At 47.5% G+C, this 13,431-nt stretch overlaps 1 protein-coding gene across 15 annotated transcripts in view; it reads left to right on the top strand.

Moving 5' to 3' along the window:
• The window catches only part of PPP6R3 (protein phosphatase 6 regulatory subunit 3), an 81,500-nt gene that overhangs the window by 15,221 nt on the left and 52,848 nt on the right, over positions 1-13,431 (top strand). For 14 of the 15 annotated variants that reach the window (XM_031942159.1, XM_031942158.1, XM_031942157.1 and 11 more), the window contains one exon: positions 11,239-11,384. The gene's annotated coding sequence lies outside the window, so the exon portion shown is untranslated. Of the gene's footprint in view, positions 1-4,921; positions 5,212-11,238; positions 11,385-13,431 lie in introns of those variants that run through there. The other variant, XM_031942146.1, reaches the window with a different exon arrangement.

The following is a 13,431-nucleotide window of genomic DNA, read 5'->3' as shown; positions in this document are numbered from 1 at the left end:
CCTCCCCCCAGCCCCCCATGGCCTGGGGAAGGGCCACCCATCCCTGGTGCATGCTTTTCCTGGAAAATGTGCCCAAACAATGTCCACACTAGGTTTTCTTTTTTTTTTTTTTTTTTTTTTTATTTAATAGCCTTTTATTTACAGGATATATACATGGGTAACTTTACAGCATTAACAATTGCCAAACCTCTTGTTCCAATTTTTCACCTCTTACCCCCCCCCCCCCCCCTAGATGGCAGGATGACCAGTAGATGTTAAATGTATTAAAATATAAATTAGATACACAATAAGTATACCTGACGAAAACATTATTTTGCTGTAGAAAAAGAATCAGACTCTGAAATATTGTACAATTAGCTTGTGAGGGAAATCAAAAATGCAGGTGTGCATAAATATAGGGATTGGGAATTCAATGTAATGGTTTTTAGTCATCTCCCAGAGTTCTTTTTCTGGGCATAGCTAGTTCAGTTCATTACTGCTCCATTAGAAATGATTTGGTTGATCTCGTTGCTGAGGATGGCCTGATCCATCAGAACTGGTCATCATATAGTATTGTTGTTGAAGTATATAATGATCTCCTGGTCCTGCTCATTTCACTCAGCATCAGTTCATGTAAGTCTCTCCAGGCCTTTCTGAAATTATCCTGTTGGTCATTTCTTACAGAACAGTAATATTCCATAATTTTCATATACCACAATTTATTCAACCATTCTCCAACTGATGGACATCCATTCAGTTTCCAGTTTTTAGCCACTACAAAAAGGGCTGCCACAAACATTCCACACTAGGTTTTCTACAGAGGACTTCCCGATGGTGTGTTGATCCTGGCCTTAAGAAGAGGGGCAGCTCGCTGTTTGGGCCACTCTGAAGTCCCCGGTGCTGACTGAACTTAGTCTCCTGAGCTCTGGCCAATTCCATCTTTGGGCCTGTTTCAGCCCTCCCCCTTTTTCTCTTTTCATTCTTCATAGAACCTCATTTTTGTGATGGTTTCCCTTGACATCTGGGGCTGAGCTCTCTGCCCTTGACTGTTGGCTTTCTTGTCTGTCTCTTCCTTCCCGTCCTCCTTGCCAGCTGACCCTTCCCCTTGACTCTTCTAAGTGGGAACTCTCTCTTTTGGACATAGCCTCCTCCTGGGACTGAAGCTTCTGGGATCCCCATGATCTTTGAGTCTGGTATATTCAGCTCATAGTATAGTGTAGTAACCATTTTAGAAGAGACTGTTGGGCTAGATTATTCCGAGGATTCATACTATCCTGCCATCCAGGTATATTGCCATCTTTTGTGCTATCTTGACAATTAACCAATTTCAAAGCGCATATTCTGTCATTCCACATTTTGTTTTGTGGTTTTAGGGAGCAATCTGCTGATCGTTCTCCATCTCTTAGTGGGCCCAGTTGTAGCTTCCATTCCCCTTACGTTGTAGTGCTTCAGAGTCATTATTTTCCTAGGGTCCCATATTCTCTTCCCTCTCACCCTACTCCTTTGTCTGTCTCCTGGATCCCTCCTCCAATGGATCTGTCATTCAGGAGACTCACTGTCTGACACCTAGAGCTAGAAAGGACCTCAGAGGCTCTCTGAAACGCAGAAGGCTCCCAGTGGGAACAATTCAGGTTGAGATTCCACAAAGCAACGTTCATAATATGGGGTTCAAGGCTGGTTGGTCACAGCCGTCTAGGTTGGAGGCAGTAGTTGGGCAAATCAGCTAAGGTGCACGGAGTGATCTGGAAGGATGGAAGAACTTCACAGTTCTGGGTAATGGAGATGGAACATTAGGAGGGAGAGGCTGAAGTGGTAGTGAAGTTGGAAGCTTAAGTGGTGAAGAGTTCAGGGAACTCAATGTGCTGAGGTGCCCAAGCATGAAAAGCATGAACTTGGCGGGGGAAGGTTCAAGATGGAAAACCTAGCCAGGAACTGAATTCCAGGTTGACTGGAGCCCTGTCCCTAGTTCCATGTTGTTGACTCTGGCTAAGTCATGTAGCCATGTTAATTAGGTTCTTCACAAATTTATCTAATATTAACAGGTGCCTGCCCTTTCCTCCAGCTCTTTTCAAGTTAACAGGAATTTAATTAAACACTCTGTTTTGTGCCTGGGGCTGTACTAAGTGCTGGAAATACCCATGCAGACAGTTCTTGCCCTTAAAGACACTTACATTCTCATGGGGGATGGTAGCATCTTATCCAGATTCTTAGAAAAGGTTGTCAATACTCTGTTTCCTTATTTCTTTCTTGTAATTTGGCATCTAATCCCATCTCTGGTTTTACATGGCTCTTGAACAAGTTACCAGTGATCCTGTAATTGCTAAATATAGTGGTCTTTTTATATCTAAGTCATGTTTCCATTTGGAATTTATTGTGGTATACAATATGATATGTTGGTCTAAAATTAATTTCTACCAGATTGCTTTCTGGTTTTCCCAGCAATTTTGTTCAATTGTTCAATTTTGTTGCGGCTTTGCCTCAGTAGGTAGGATCTTTGAGCGTCTGGACCATGCTTTTTCCGACATGTTTACTTCTCAGTCTTGTTTTTCTAATCTGTTCCACTGACAAATTTTGTTTTTTAACTAGTACCAGATGATTATTTTTCTGTATAGTTTAAAATCTGATACTAGACACTATTTTCCTTCACACTTTTTCATTGTATCATTCTTGACATTCTTGTATTCTTTAAGATGAATTTATTACTTTAGCTGAGTTTAGTAGTCTGGCACTATGATGCAATTCTCTTTGGGTAGCTTTGGGTAGATTGGCATATCATAGTCAGTTTATTTAGATAATTATGTTGGCACAGCCTAACCATAGACATTTAATATTTCTCCAATTTTTTTTAAAGGAATTACTTTCTGTAAAGAGTAATTTGTGAATTGTATTCACATATTTTCATATTTCTTACTAGGTGACCTTCCAAATGTTTTATACATTCTGTAGTTACTTGGAATGTTTTTTCTTTCCATCTCTGTTGGGTTTTATTGGTAATGTATAGAAACTCAACCTGGTCTTTAGAGATTATCCATCTGATTCCCAGCTGCCTTCCCCTTCCCTTACTTCTAGTTGCTTTCATATTAGTCTGCAAATCAGTCCCCTATCAGGGGATTTCTTCTGCCTCTGCATAAGTAACTCTTGAACACGGGCTTCTGCCTCATCATCCCTTTTTGGGATCCCTTCAGCCAACTTCCAAAATGAAACTTGACTGACTGTTCTCTCCCTTCCTTTTGAATTTCTTTCTGTTACATTTTATCTGTTTTGCATTTGCTTAGATATATCTGTATAGTCTCTTGCTAGTAGAATAGAAAGAAGCTTCAGAATGAGGGAATGGACTGTTTCCATTTTAATAACAATAATAGCACCTACTTTCCAAGGATGTTGGGAGGACCAAAAAGGATAATAATTATAAAGTGTTTAGCATGGTACTTGTACATAGTAAGGGCTATTTAAGTATTTGATAGTCTCACTGCTGCTGCTTGCTTCCTCTGTTCCTGCTATTACTGCTGTTGCTATTACATCCTCGCCATCTTCATTTTCTATGTAGCCCCAATGCTTAGCCCAGGGTCTATCTAATGTGATAGGCTTTTAACATATGCTTATTGAAGGTGTTAGGTTTGATTCAGCTGCCTGGAGTCATAGAGATAATGTAATTAGTTTCATTCTAGATATAAGGTCGGGAGAGAATAAGTGAATTGTCCAAATGAACACTTTGTGCTTAGCCAGATAATTTTGTGCTCCCTAGGCCTCTGGAAAGCAGAACCTTTATCCTTGAAATTGATGTTGTCAAGTAAAGAGGCAAGGGCTGGGGAATGGACTAGAGAATGGACCACAATAGAAAACCCACAATTGGAGAACGTTCAGCTGAAAACTGGGGGGAAGTGGTGCCCTTAGGCTCTTCTTGCTTAGATTGTTTTCTTTGTAAATTTTCTGCATTACATCAGAAACTGTAGTGGTCCTGTTATTTTTTATTATTTCTGTTTAGTTAATAATAAGAAAACCACCCTCCCAAAGAAATAAGCCCGTATTTTTCACTAAGTCTTCAGCTAATTGTCGTCCATGGTCTTCTTTGAATGTCCACTGTCTCTGATCTTCATAATTATCCCTCTTGTTACTTTCTTGCTTGGATGTTGCTGTTATTGGATATTGTCCTTAGACAAAGCATCTGGTGTTAAATCTTGGATCTCTTGCTTTGCTGTGTCTGGCAAAAAAGTGTTTGCATCTTATCTTTTCATTGTTGCCCAGTACAGCCCATGGTAATGCCGTGCATCCACTGGAATCCTAAGAAAAGAGTGTTCTCCAGTCCTTTCTAGCGGGTGATTTCCCTATGGGACTTGGCTGGGTTTGGAACACTAGCTAAAGGGGGGGATTGATTTCTTGCCTGGCTGCTGCTTTGGGTGGCTCTGAAGTTGCATAGCCAGACAGTGATGTCATCCAATTAGATGCTTCTCTTTGGCCTAAGGTGTGGCCATGAGATTTCTCTTACCCGATTATATGAATTAATGTTGGATATTTTGCACTTTGAGCGACAGCAGTTTTTACTGTAGTTTTCTGGTAAGATTTTTGCTAAAATTTCCATAATGATAGCTAAAAGTATCATTGGTTGGCTTTGGTTGGAAGATGCCTGGATCTGCCGATGTCTGGTTAGGCAGCTTTGCTTTGATCAGTCTTGCCCATGTTTTCCAGAAGGTTTAGCTCTGTTCTAACTTGAAGGGGCTTTGTATAATTAGGTCAAAGTTGAACTTTCTCCTGGGCCCCAGTTTCTCAGTTCTTTAAAGTCTGCAGGTGTTTTCTGTACATTCTCTGATTTGTTCCTCCCAGCTCCAGGAGTGAGCTATTGCAGATGCTAGTCATTTCCTGCTCAGGAAGTTGAGCTTTGGACTAAGTGACTAGCTCAGATTCAGAGAGTTACTAATTTGTCGGGGGCTTAACTCATGTCTAGTTGAGCAGTTTTGGAGAAACGGCACCAGCAGCGACCTGGATGTCATGTAACTGATTGTGGACGGCTGCTTCGTCTTGGACCCGCAGGGGAGAAGTGATGCTCACGCTTCAGTCCTTCTGGAGCCTCCATTCTCTTGCCTGAAAACCAAAGGTGGCATCTCACCTGTCTCTGTTTAGACAGAAGGCTTGTAGAAGAGGAGACAGTAACCATCTCAGAACTCCTTCAGATCATTTCACACATGGAAGTAGAGGCCTTTGGAGAGCGTCTCCTACACCTTTTTCATTTTACAGGTAAGGATGAGGCAGCAAGTGGCAGCCAAGTCAGAATTGGGCACTCGTGCCCCAACAGAAGGCACCATTTGATTTCTCTGCACCTGTTCACTGATTCCCAGCCACTAGTGTTGGAGGCAACAAGTTTTACCTTTTTACCTTGAGGGGCTGATAGCTTATGAGGGGAGAATTCATGGTGCACATCTTCAGCTGAGCCTTGCTGCCATTTGAGAAATGTGGTTTTATTGCTTGTTTCTAAGTTGTTCCCCACGGGGACCTTTTGAAACCACTTGCTCTCTCATCGGTAATGGTACTCGTGTGTCCTTAACCCTCTTCAGAGATGATGTCACCTTTTACCTCACTGAGTAGGCCATAACTCAGTAGCTCAAGGGAGAGGTCACCGCCTCATTTTAGAGATGAGGAAATGGAGCCCAGACAGGTAAAGTCACTTTTGCGGAGGTAGCCAATTGTAAGTCACAAGGATGGAATTCTAGCTCTGGTCCTTGCTTGAGTCCAAATCCGGTGCTTATTCCACATGGGGTGACAATGTCTCTAGGTCATCCTCATTTTCTCCCTGACAATAGAAGCAGCACCTATGTTTTTAATGCTAAAGTGGCTCTGTGACCTCTGAAGGGTTATTGTGCAGGGACCAGAGTCCTGGGCCTGGTCATGGAGGAGCTACCCAAGGTCCTGAAGACTTTCTGGGTTCTTGACTCTTTCTTGGCTCCCGGGATATCACCCCTCAGCTTGTAGTCTGGCCTCCCTGGCTTCCGCCACTAAACTTGCTTGCCTGCCTCTTCTCCAGCCATTTTTTTGATGTCCTTGGTGAGAGCTGGTTTCTTCCCCCTCATGTGCCCCTTTTTTTCAGCTGGTCATTGTTGATAGTTTTGGCTGCAGCGTTGAATCTTCTGAGATTATATCGTACCTTACTTTACTAGTGACTTTTTTTAGATTGAATCTCTGATTTCCTTGGGTTAGGAAGTACACTTTGATTTGAACATCTTTGGATGAGGAAATGTCTTTGAACAGTGTGGCACAGGGTCTTAAGGAGTCTCCACAGGCACTTTGAGGAATTTTCTGAGTTTGGGGTTGGGGTCCCAGGGGAACTTTAGCTCCCCTTCTTGAGTAGTCGTTCTGCTTAAAAGCTGGCCCCCATCCCCATGTCCCAGGACTCCTCTCTTCCTCAGGTGGCTTCTGCACACCCCCTAAGCTACCACTTGAGAAGACCCTCTGGCTTTCTATTTGGGGTTCCTTTGACTTTTTCATTCTGTGTTGAAGGAAACTTTTGAATCTGCTTTATATTATTCTGGAAGCAGATGGATTTTAAATGATCTGCTTGGTCAACCAGGCATTGTGGGATCTTTGGAAGATCTGTATTATTTCTCCGATATTACCCAGCTCACACTCTCTTCCTCAGGATTGACTTTGTGCCTAGATCAGGGGCTCAGGTTACCTTTACACTTTGGTGCCTGGCTGGAAAAGGACTCTTGGTGGGGGGGGGTGGTCATTTTTCCTCGGTCTGGGGGCTTCCAGCCCTGGACATGCTGTACCTGCTAGAGTTTTGGGGAAGATCAGGTAAGATCCCCTAGATAAAACACGTGGTATGCTTTCAGATGTTGTGTAAACGTCAGTGCCAAATGAAAAGACAAGCAGATAGAAGGCCCCAGGGGAGTTTCAGGCAGCCACTGGACTACGTAGGGCTTGGAGTTTCCCTGAGGGATTGGCCGGCACAAGGACACAAGCTGTTCTCTCCTCTTGGCTCCTCATGGTGTGATGACAGTAGCTTCCTTCCATGGGGTTTTCCAGAGTCCTGTCATTGGGAGGTCCCTCCCTCGTGCAGCCCTTGGGCATTTTGCTTCCCGAGATCCACACAATAAGGAGAGCAAGAAGAATGGAGAGTTGCCAGGCTTGACGTTGCCCTGAAACTTTGGGGACATCACAGACAGGGCTCTACAAGCAGCCTCTCCTTGGAGCCTGGCATGGAGTAGCCTCCTGACTGACCCAAAGTGATTTTCCCTGAAGTCCTGCAGATTTGCTGAGGAGAGCCTCACATGGAAACTGCGCGCCCAACCACCAAGCAAGAAGAAAGACCAGCTGCGAGATGTCCAGGGCCTCTTGGGTGGAAGGAAGGAGCCTGGAGGAGCTGTGCCTCCGTCCGAGGGCTCTGAGGCTGCTTGACCATTCAGTCAGTTCAAGACTTATTAAACACCTACTGTATGCCAGTTATTGTGGATGGGGGGGCGGGGCGGGGAGCCCTATTCCCAGAGGGGAGAAACAATGAACACGTATAAAAGTGCCGGGGTCTAGTTTTGGAAGGAAGATCCTGGCAGTTGGGGGTCAACTTTGTGTAGAAGACAGTTGTTTCTAACAGAAACTCTGTTAGAAACAACGGGAAAGGATGGATTTCTTTCCAGTCTTGGAGGACGGCCATCCAAAGGCCTGCTGATGGGAGACATTGTGTGAGGAGCAGAAAGAAATCCAGCGTCATTGGATAGAGAGTCAGGGAGACTCCAGAGTGTGAGGCTGAGGCCAGGTTATGGAGAACTGTGAAGAGGCCAGAGAAGTTGGGGAGGAGGCTCCCTGGGCAGATCTGTGCTTGAGGACAGTTGTCTGCTTGTAACAGAATGGCCTGACCTGGACATGGGGGGTGGGAGGGACTCTGAAGGTAAGGGGGTGTGACATGCCATCAAGGCCTGATTGGCAGGAATTTGGACATGTGATAGGAGGGAGCAGCAGGAGTTGTCTTGCCTGTAAGATTCTGGTTCTAGACCAGGAAGACCTGATTTTAAATTTGACTCGAGACACTTACAGACTGTGTGACCCTAAGCAAGTCATTTAACTTCTGTTTGCCTCTTTCCCCAACTGTAAAATGCGGCTCATAACAGAACCTACCTTCCAGGACTATTGCAAGGATCAAATGAGAACATGTCTGTCAGGTGCTTACCACAATATAGTCACTCCATAAAAATCTAATTCCCTCCTTTCCCCTTTTGGCATGTGGAGTTAAACATGTCTCTGGGAGGATCAATGAAGGCAGAAATTAAAGGCAGTTTTATTGAAGAACCTGAGAGGTTCAGGAAACTGTTGATCCCCGTTGCGAGGCAGCCCAGCCATGGGCACGTGGAAGATGTGATTTCTTGCTTTGCTTTCAAGACATTTTGTAGAGGAAGGAACCAAGAGCGATTGTTTGGCCTGATGCTGACTGGTCAGGAGGAATTGCTCGCTGAGGGGGAAGAAACCATGGGCCTGGGGACAGAGGCCTTGGTGTGACTGACCACTGGCTCAGAATTGTGCCAGAGAAGTTGAGGTGGGTGGGAGGAGGTGGGCTTCTAGATTTCCAAGGTTTCAAGGAAAGATGAGGTAAGAAGGGAGTTGAGGGCTTGAACCCTCCCCAGAGAGAAGTACTGAAGCCACAGAAAGAGGAGTTTGTGAGAGAGATCAGCTGGGAACTCAATGAGCAACTCTTGCCATCTTTCTTTTTTAAACAAAAATCTTCTTTTCTGAATACGGTCTTTCTTTTTCAACCAGAATCTTGTCTTTTAACACAGAATGAAAAATGCTGTTCTGTACAACTAAACCCGGGGTTCTTGAGTCCTGGCAGGTCTTTAGTGTTTTCCAGTCCTGAGCCCCTGCTTCCATCCAAGAGGGAGAGGGAAGGCCCTTGGGGTTAGAGTTGGGCAGTGTTTGGGTTGGATATCTGAAGGAAGAGAGCCTTGATGAGGGAGTGAGCCAGGCAGCGGGTCACAGGGGCCTCCCTGTAGAAACAACAGGATCCGGATCCTGCTAGGAATGCTTGCAGTGTGACCTGGGAAGCTTACTTAGCCTCTCTGACCTCTGGGTCCTTTTCTCTAAACTCAAGAGTGGAAGGAAGGGAAGAAGAGAAAGGAACATCTATTAAATGCCTGCTTTATGCCAAGTTCCATGTGCCTCTCATCTGCCTCACAAGTACCATAGGAGGGAGGGGCTATTATTTTCCCCTTTCTTAGGTGAGGAAATTGAGGAAGACAGGGGAAGCGACTTATCAGGGTCTCCCAGCCCATCATGGTCTGAGACTGGGTTTGAGCTGAGGCCTTCCTTTGGCTCTGCCTCTGTGCCTTATGGTGATTTGTGGGGCGCCGGAGGCCTCCCCAGTCTCCTGGGGGAAAGGCAAACCTGTTCAGGGCCTCGTCGGGGTGTCGTCTCCGTGGGGTCCAGACTTTGCAGGATCGTGCCGCACGATTAGCTTCTGAATGCCCAAGAGCTTCTGAACAGGACATTTATTTGTAAAAATGAATAACTGGCTTCTCGGGGTGTTCGTGGTGGAAGATTCAGTGCCCTTCGCTGGATTTCCATCCAGGTCACATTCCCTAACCAGGGTTGCCCATGGAGCTTCTCCTCTCGGGTCTTTTGCAGTCATGTCTGACCTGCTGTGACCCCACCTGGGGTTTCTTGGCAGAGATGCTGGCGTGGTCGGCCCTTGCCTTCCCCAGCTCATTTTACAGAGGAGGAAACTGAGGCAGACAGGGTGAAGTGACCAGCCCGGGTACACACAGCTCCTGAGGCCACACACAGGAAAACTGGTCTTCCCAAGTCCAGACCCGACACTGCCTCCTGTGGCACTCTTATCATTGGGCTGATGAGACTCAGAACAATTTGTTTAGCTCTAACCTCTCTCGTGACCTTCAGGCTTGCATCTCTGGCTCCTCATTGGATGTCCCAACCTGTTTAAAACTGAACTCCTCTTCCCCCCTAACCCTCCCTCAGCTCACAGACTCCTCACTTTCTCCCATCCTCCATGTCCCCATCTCCCCTTTACAGCACCTCAAATACGTTCCTTTGTGGGCACTGACATGGTCGCCCTCTGGTGCAGGCCCTTGGCCCCTCCCCTGTTCCACTAGCTGCTGGGCAGTGCTGCCCCTGCTCTCTGCTCCATTCAGAGGAATCCTCTTTAAGAGCAATTATCTCCTGTGGCTCCTGGCACCTTCAGGAGCAGCCCCAGGTGCCCTGCTTGGCATTCGAGCCCTCTGTAAGTAGCTTTCCAGCCTTTCTGCTTCTGACTTGCCTCCCAAGCAAGGACGCTGCCCTCCTGGATTCCTCCGGCACGAGGTGTCTTGGCTGGCCGCCTGCCCCCTGGTCCCTCTTCCTTCCTTGTCTCCACCCCCGCTCCTGGCATTCTTCAGGTCTTGCTCCCCGTTCTTGCTGGCATCTTTCCTCTGGGATTTTCAGTCTGGCCTGGAGAGAACCTGTTTATACCGTAGTCTGTGTGATGTTTTTCTCATGAGCCTGCCCTCCTTGAGGGCAGGGGCTGTCTTTTGCTATATGCCACTGAGTGGGGCATATGGCGGGCACTAATAAATGTTCCTACTGTTTGAATTGATTTAGTTTTGCCCTCGGCCCTTGCTTTTATCGGGGCTGCTCACTGGCTCCACGGTCGGGCATTTTCCTGAGTTCACATGTGACCTCAGATGCTTCTCCCAGTCTGCCTCGGTTTCCTTATCTGTGGAATAAGCTGGAGAATGTTAGAATCCACTGCAGTCTTTGCCGAGAAAACCCCACATGGGGTCACAGAGTTGGACAAGACTGAACACCCTCTCGCCATCTCCGTATTCCTCTCATGTATAGCATGACGTGCTGTTTTATCCATCAAGAAACTTTGGAGCCAATAGAAGCCAATCATGGGTTTGTTGTTTTTTTTTTTGTGGGGGGGAGGGTGGGGAATTTTGTTGTGAGTGTAGATGTTGAGATGGAGCCAAGAACTCATCGATGACTCCCAGGGATGTTGGTTTGTTTTGTTTTTTGCTTTCCATTCAGTAACAGCTTTTCAATATCATCCTTAACTTATCTGGAGCTTGTTTCTAGATTATTGTTCAGGTGAAAGAGGAATTGTGCCTTTTTCCTCCGCTGGCACATTTAGCAACAGAAGATCTCTTTAGCTGAAATTGGCTGCTAAGATACAGGTCGATAAGATGTACTATTTCTATTCCTGATCCAGAAGTCCTTAACTTTTGTTTCCTGGCAGTGATCCTAAGACAAAGCAACATATTAGAATTGTCACTTTTTTTCTTATAGTTGAACCCTGTGTCCCCGTGTCTTCGCCCCTGCTAATCTGCTAATGCAGTAAATTGGAAGGTTGCTGTTCCCAGGATCCCCTGTAATGGGCAAGGAGCCACTGAGAAGAACATTTTTCTTTTAATTTTTAAGCTTTGGTTTGAAAGGTAAGGCCTTTTCTATTCTTGATTCCTTTAACTGTCTCCTGGTCTAGTGGTCTCCTGGTGGGTAGAGGTGTGAGGGTGGGGGTAGAAGCCCTGAGGTGGGGGGTCTCTGTGGCTACTATAGGACTCCTGGGCTGGTGGGGAAGCCTGCTCCCGAGCCCCTTGCAGCATCTGTGTGGGGGCCCAGGGCCCCCCTGAAAGTCGGGGCAGCGGCCCATCTACCTCTGAGCCCTGGGAGCTGCTTTGGATGCCCTGCTCATGGGCCTTGTCGGGGTGGATTTTTCTTTGCAGCCTATTTAGACCATGGTGTTCGGTGTGGAAGAACCTCCTGCCTTCCCTGGCAGGTCACAGGGCAGCCTGAGAAACCAGTTGCCTTTACCACCAAGCCATGCATTTCCCCCTCCTCTCCTGCCCTAAATGATGCTTAGCTTCGGGTCCCCACACAGCTTGGCCTCTGCTCCCTTCGTTGTGTTGGGAGTGAACCCTGGGGACCCGGGACCCAGGCTGTTTCTCCCTTTGTTTGACCTTCCCTTTGGGGTGCTGCCTCCCTCCTCCACCCCACCCCCGCTCCAGTCTGTCGAGGCGCTCACTGCTCCCTCGGCTTCTCTTGTTGAGTGGTCAGCTCCCTGAAGGCAGGCCCTGGGCCAGAGCTTCCCACGGGCACACTGTCTCTGCCCTCCTTTCTGGCCCTCGAGGACCCTCAGGGGAAGGTTGAGATTACCTGGACAACAATACCCAGCTTCACCATGTTTCCTCACTTGGGGGTCCCATTCTGTGTTTGTGGAGAGGCTGACCGAGAGGAGGGCTGGTCTGGGGCCACACCATGAGGGAGGCCGAAGCCGGACATAGACACTCAGTGACCACTCTCGGGTCCATCTTTCCCCCATAGACTGCTTGTCGTTGGAGGGCTTTCTCACGGTAGATCCCGTAGCACTTGTTTTCTGGGTCCAGGGTGAGAATGTCTATTAAAATGGACAGTGCTGGCATTTGGCCGCTGCAGCCTGAGTCTGGGGGGGCAAGATGACCCTAGAACCAGCCTCTGGGGTGTCTCAGGAGGAAACAGAATATGTCTGAGCCAGAAGGGCGCAGCACTCCCACTTCTCTTATACTCTAGAGCCCTCTTCCAGGTGGCTGTGCCCTCTCAGTCTCTGTGGAGGAATATGAAGCCCAGGGTCCCTGGGGGAAATGGCTGCAGCACGATGGGGCTGAGCCCCCCGGATGGAGGTCACTGAAGGGAAATACTTGGGGATATTTGGGCTCAGGCTTTGAGCGTGGAGACCACGGGGCCTTGGGCTTGGCTGCCCAATTGCAGACCAGGCAGCAACCCTCCCACAGAGTGGGGCTTGTGAGACTGCCCCGCACCCCGACTTCCAACACAATTGCCATTCTGTATAGACCTGCAAAGGGGTTTAGAGGGTTTGAACGCCTTGATCATTGTGGTCTTTTCTAAAGGTTTGGGCAGGAAGGCATGGGATGAGCCTCCTTTCCTTTGGGCTCCCTGCTCCCTCCTAACGGACCTTGAGACTTGGCCAAGGGGTGAACTGTGGGGGCCCCTGAAACTCCCCAAAGCTCAGGCCACACTCAGCTAGGTTCTCTTTAGCACAACGTAGCTTTGCTGGCTGCAGACTCTCCTGCTGAAGCTCTGGTTCCTCCAATTGGCCTGTTTCTCATGGATCCCTCCTCTACAGGCAGCTGGGTGGTGCAGGGGCTAGCGCCTTGGGCCTGGGAGCCAATCTGGCCTCAGGCACTTCCTAGCCATGGGACCCCTGGTCAAGCCACTTAACCTTGTTTGCCTGCTTCCTCCTCTGTTAAATGGGCCTAACACCAGTTCTGACCTTCCAGGGCTCTTGGGAGGATCCAGTGAGGAGCTCTAAAGCATGGAGCCCAGTGCCTTACAGGTAGCACTTGGCTATGAGCATGACCTCCGGCATTATTGTATCCCATTCACAGGCCTTTCTGATTGGAAGCCTGAGGTGCAGGTTTCCTTTGAGCTGGGAACATTGGGTGAGAATTCTCCTTGTTAAAGTCACTATGTGTCATTTGGAGAATT

Source organism: Sarcophilus harrisii, chromosome 6, assembly GCF_902635505.1.
Source record: "Sarcophilus harrisii chromosome 6, mSarHar1.11, whole genome shotgun sequence".
Classification (NCBI taxonomy): Eukaryota; Metazoa; Chordata; class Mammalia; order Dasyuromorphia; family Dasyuridae; genus Sarcophilus; species Sarcophilus harrisii.
The sequence above is the reverse complement of the archived record's forward strand: the minus strand, read 5'-3'. Positions and strand labels throughout refer to the sequence as shown.